The 6,000-nt window shown below is 47.8% G+C and overlaps 1 protein-coding gene across 2 annotated transcripts in view; it reads right to left on the minus strand.

Annotated features, from left to right (window-relative positions):
- The window catches only part of Ino80 (INO80 complex ATPase subunit), a 107,920-nt gene extending 104,251 nt beyond the window's left edge, over window positions 1-3,669 (minus strand). Inside the window, exon 1 of one of the 2 annotated variants that reach the window (XM_036183993.1) lies at window positions 3,365-3,669. The gene's annotated coding sequence lies outside the window, so the exon portion shown is untranslated. The remainder of the gene's footprint in view (window positions 1-3,364) is intronic. The other variant, XM_036183995.1, reaches the window with a different exon arrangement.
- Window positions 3,670-6,000: the final 2,331 nt, after the last annotated feature.

Below are 6,000 nucleotides of genomic sequence, written 5' to 3' on the forward strand. Positions count from 1 at the left end.
TTTTTTTTTTTTGTGCTACGGATCAAATTCAAGGCCCTGAACGTGCACTCTACTACTGAGGTGCACCCTAGCGCAGTCAGAGAATTTGTTCTAGTTCCATTCTCTATCAAAAAGAGTTCAAAAACTGGTTTGAGAACTGGCAAAGACACTTGCCTCCAAACTGGGTGACCTGAGTTTGACCTCTGGAATTCACATGGCAGTGAGGATGACCCCAAGTTGTGCAAATTGTCCTTTGACTTCCACACGTGATGTGGCGTGTGCACACAAATACACTAAATAAAAGTGTGTGTGTGTGTGTGTGTGTGTGTTTAAACTTGGTTCGAATTCTCAAGATACAGAACAGCAGTTCTCAATCTGTGGGTCAAGACCCCTTCAGGATCAACTATGACCATTGGAAAACACAGAGATTTACATTATGATTCCTAACAGTAATAAAATTACAGTTCTGAAGTAGCAATGAAAATAATGTTATGGTTGGGGTCACCACATGAGAAACTGTATTAAAGGGTGGCAGCATTAGGAAGGCTGAGAACCACTGACGTAGAGGAAAGAATACAGTAAACTAAAACAACGGCATTTATTCTCTTAAAAACAAAATTTACTTTAGACTATAGACAGAAGCTAGGCATGGTGGCTCACTCCTGGGACTGCTGGAAATTTGAGGCTGCCACAGTCCACACAGTAAGTTCTAGGCTATCTCGAGCTACAATAGTATGAGACCATGTTTTCCTCACACCTCCCAGAAAAAGAACCCAACAAAATCTAAAAGATATGCAGATTTTACTAGGCACACACATGCATCATATAAGGACAAACATTCTGAGAAATGTGACCTTGAGCTATTTCTGTTGTCATGTAAGCGTTCTAACAGTGGGCTTACACGAATACAGTGGTATAAACTACTACACTCCTGGGCTATGATGTTCCCATATGCAGTTCTAAAATCACTCATGACTGCAGTGATCATTCAGTATCCTGGGGCTGGTTCCAGTGCTCTCCCACACCAAAACCCACAGATGCTCAAAATGAAGTACTGTTTGACATAACTTATCCACATCTTCATATACTTTAAGTCACCATTAGGTTATGTATAAATGTAACATATCAGTGCAATGTATACAGTTGTTTAGGGAATGGTTTTGCTTGGGACAGACATAACCACCACAGACCTAACTACACAGCACAGAAGAGATAGAGCAAAGTGAACAATGCTCAGATCAGAGTGAAGGTCTGTGAAAGAGGTGAGGCAGCCCCCACCACAGTATGCCTACACACTACTTCATTATCCTAGACTCATCAGTGCTGGGTCCAAAGCAAATTCAAGTTGTTTTGAAAAATTTTGAAGGTTTTAGTCCAAGGCTGGTTAAAGATAAAGATGCAGAAGCCAGTGCCCAGAAAAAACAATTTAACAATCCCAGGTTGTTGTTTTATAGGAAGATGGAGCTAGTGAATTTCCAGCATAAAACAAAACCAGGTAGCCCATGTCTTTATCAAGAGGCAGAGGCAAGAGGATTGTGAGTTCAAGACTACGCTGGGCTACATAGTGAGACCCTGACTTGAATAAACTCAGAGCTGAGAGGACTAAGCAGGAAGAGTGCTTACTGCTACTGCACGGGATCAAGGTTTGGTGCCCAGCACCCACATGGTGGCTCACAACCACCTGTAACTCCAGCTCCAAAGGATCTGATGCTTTCTTCTAACTCACCTCCATGGGCTCCAACACACATGGGTATATACATACATTCAGGGTCACACACACATACATAAACCTTTCTTTAAAAAGAGTAACAGCAAAAAAAAAAAAAAAGGGCCGTTTACATGCTATAGCATATGTGACCCTCACAAACACGTTACATGAAAACAGCTAGTCAAAAGTGGGTACATATATTAGTATCCCTTTCTATAAAATGGAAATGTCAAGACTAGGCAAGTCTGCTGGGCACAGTGTTGCATGCCTTTATTTCGCAGCACTCGGGACACATAGGTAGGCAGGTATCTGTGGTTGGAGGCCAGCTTAGTCTACATCGTGAGTTGCAGGACTACCAGAGCTACACAGTGACACCCTGTCTCAAAAAAAAAAAAAAAAAAAAAAGAAAGTCGAAGACAACAGAAAATCGACTGATTGTTGTGCTGTGGAAAGAGGAAACAGACAAAAGAGTGTATGGTACTTATGAGGCTCCTAGACTTTTTTTTGGAGTGGCTGGTTAAATAGTGGTGATAGTTACACAACTCTGCATATACTGAAAATTTCTGAACCGTGTCTAATTCATCTGAACTGCGATCATATCTGAAAAAGATTAGTGGGGTGACGGGGGAGGGGGGGGCATGGAAGTGTACCATCTCAGCACTGTGGAGACTGAGGCAGGCGGATCTCAAGTTCCGGGCCATCCTGGCCAGAAACAAAAACAAACATAAAAAACAAGAAAGACAAGACCGGAAGGAAGGGAAGTCGTGGGAACCAGCATCAGTAAGCCACAATGAAAATTAGGAACGTAAATTAAGGAGTCACTAACTAAACTCATGACCAGCAATGTTTTAAAGAGTTCAACCTTCAAATTCCTTCCCCTATTCCTAACAAGTTAAAAAAAAAAAAAGTAAACCGAAGAATCCTCAGCACAGTTGGTTCTTAACTAAAATAGTGAAGTGTCTTCTTCGGCTCTATCCAACTTCTAAACTGTAGGGGGCTTCCATCCTCCGCGATTACGGAAGTGGTACTTTTCATCGGCAAGCTCGAGAAGGAATTGTCAAAATAAGATGACACTTGCTCAGCCGCGCGGCAAAAGCCTCAAAATCCCAGAAGGGATGTCACAGACACATCTCTAAGTCTGTGCACGTGTTAGTCTGTCCCTATCGAACACCAACCAGCAACTTGCACCATCCACCCGTATCGCGGCTCGCTCCCCACAAACTGATACTCATACTATCGAGCCCACGGATCTCTTTCGTTTAAATTGACAGGTAGAACCCTCACCCGGTTCCCAGTCTAGCCCAATAAGCCTCCGCCCTGCCCCTCCCCACCTCCAAACCCACACACGTGTTAGCCCGACACCGCCCCACCGGGTCCCACGTGCACCTGGTCTAACACTCCCCACGTGTGGGTGCTCCACGGGCTTCCTCGGGTAGCTGAGGTTACCCATGACCCCAGGGCTCCAGAGGTACGAGAGAAAAGCCGAGGCCCAGGTCTCTGAGGTCCCAACTCTACGGGGAGTGTCCACACCCATCCTCTCTACTAACCCCAACAAATCCAAGGGCCGGGGGCTACGGCCCCTTTAAGACGCGGCCCAGTCGTCGCCCGCAGAGAGGGGCGCAGAGGGGCCTACACTACACCCCCTCCGTTCACCCGCCCACGTCTACTCAACCTCACCTCGGGCCGAGGGGCCCCGCCGCCGCGGCGGCGGCGGAGGGGGGGCGGGGTGCGGGCGGGGTCCGGAGGGGGGGGGTCGCCCCGCCGACTGTGGAGCCGCGGTTCGCTCTCTGAGGCCGAGGGACGGTGACTGCGTTGGACGGGAACGCTCCTAGCTCGCTCCCTCGGCGGCTCCTGGGACCCCAAGATGGCGGCGGCGCTGAGGCGGCTGCGGGCGCTGGGCCGGCGGCGGCGGCGGCCACTTTCACTCACTGAGAGGAGCGGAGCAGGGACACGGGGAGCCATGGCGGGGGGGAGGAGAGGCGCCATAGCCAGGCCAGAACAATCGAGCAGCTACTCGGCTGGCTTACCCCCGCCCCGCCCACGCTCACTGCTAGTCGCCAGCCCGTGTCCACCCACAGTGCCGCTACGGTCGGCCTCGTGCAGCTTGTACCCCGCCGCTGCCGCCTGACGCCCCTCGCGGACCGAAGTTCTGGGGGAGACCCTCATCTATACTATCTGAGTGCAGATTGGTCGGGGCTGGGACTGGCGAAGATTGCCGAAAGGCGACGGGGAGGAGGAGGATGTCATCGCTGGAGTGAGCAAGCACATCTCGCGGGAGCAAATGTCGCGAGAGCTCAGCGGACCTGCAACCGCCGAAGAAAGGTTACCTTTCCCGGAAGTAACGTCAATGGAACCCGCCCAAGATCCTAGGAATGATTTTGTACTTGCGGGCAGCCGCTGGGAGGGGCTACCTGGCGTTCCCTCTGGAAGTTTTCTCCAGGTAGTGGGCGGGCCTTGAAATCATCTTGGGCGTGTCTTGTGGATGCCAAACGGTTGTTCGCCTTGGGGACGTCCCCAGGTCGTCCACCGGACGGCGTTTCCCACCCTCGGCTCAAGACTCTTGGTGCAAAGGCGTTTGAACCTTCCATGCACTATCTAGTTCCCTAGCGGGGTGAGTCGCCACCACACCTGCGGCCGCAGCATTGTTTTAGGGGGCAGAGGTGGGGGTGATGTTTTTGTGCCTTTGTTATTTTGAATGGGTTTGAAGCCCAGGCTAGTGTCAGGCTCGGAGAGTCTCCTGCCTCGGCCTCCTGAGTGCTTTGATTCTTACAGTGTGCTGGCCACCATGCCTAGTTCTCCCATCTCTATTTGATAGACACTCAGTTTGGAGACTTATAAAGAATTGTTGAACTCTATCTACTCTTTTGTTTTCTGCGTGAATCAGTTGTTGGATTAATATTGTCTGTACTGCGCATTAAGCGACTCCAATTTGATTCAAGTCGCATCCTTTGGACCTGAACTGTTTATACAATTTTACTTGTTTTTTTTTTTTTGTTTGTTTGTTTTCTTTCGAGACAGGGTTTCTCTGTGTAGCCCTGGCTGTCCTGGAACTCACTCGGTAGACCAGGCTGGTCTCTGCCTCCCAACTGCTGGGGTGTTTCTTTGCCTCGGTTTGCCTTAAGTTCAGGAGAGAAATGTCATGGAAACGAGACTTTAAATACAGTTTAACAGTAACAATTATTTTGTAAGAGGGTCCAGCAAGACAGTTCAGTGGATAAAGGCAATTGCCAATTTTGACGACCTGAATTCAACTCCTGGATCCACATGCTACCAGGAGAGAGTTGACTCCTTATTGTCCTCTGACCTTCACATATGTGCTGTAGCACGTGTTTGTGATATACATACACACAGAGAAATGTAATTTTTAAAAATTACAAGAATGATTCTGCAAAAATCGAAGCGAGTACAAAGAGAAGCCCATATATCATCTTTGAAAGAGAGAAGACAGGTGGAAAGAAGACCTCCAAGAAGCTTTCTTCTGCAAGAAATAGCCTGTTCAGTACAGATGCAAAAGTCATGTTTCTAGAGGCAAAAACAAAAAAACAACTAACCTTCCCATGCTTGGTACCAAATGGGAAATAACCGCAAATGTTCAAAGTCCACTCACTGCCCCCCACCTCCAAACTCAACTTCGGTAAGAACAGGTCAGGAGAAACTATTTAGAAGGAATGGTTTTCCCCACCTGTCATGGTGCAGCTGGTCAAGGTGCCACCGATGCCCAGGCAAGGAAAATCTGAGATTTAATTTGGTGTTCTTCTCCCCCCTCTCTTATTATTATTGTTACTTTCTACTTCTGATCAATTTAATTGTAACAGTAATATCCATGTCAAGATAATCCATCCCACATTTCAGCTCCATCTCAGCTCCCTGGCATCTCATTTGGGCTGATACTCAGGCACTCCTGAACACTAGGCTAACAGTGAAGCCCAAGGCCTCCATCTAGTGTGTCCACTGAATCCTGCTAGACAACTGAATCTGTCCCTACAACACATATACTGTATGAGACATAACTGTGGATTAGTCCTTGAAAAGTACAGAAGATACCTAGTCACAAAACTTAAAGAAGGGGGCTGAGGAGTTGCTAAGATGGAGTCTTGACAAAGCACTGGAGGTTAATCAAAGACCTCTGGATGACCCTTCAAAAACAAAAACAAAAGACCCAGAGTATTATCTGTCAGACCACTGGTGCTGTCTAGATGCCAAAACTGAGACTCTCTCCCCACCCAAAAGAGATAAACATCAGTTTTATCAGCCAAAGTGTTCCTGGTGGTAAACTGAAAACTACAAAAGGTGGGTGGTATTGTAAGGATGTA

Source organism: Onychomys torridus, chromosome 4 (genome assembly GCF_903995425.1).
Source record: "Onychomys torridus chromosome 4, mOncTor1.1, whole genome shotgun sequence".
NCBI classification, from domain to species: Eukaryota; Metazoa; Chordata; class Mammalia; order Rodentia; family Cricetidae; genus Onychomys; species Onychomys torridus.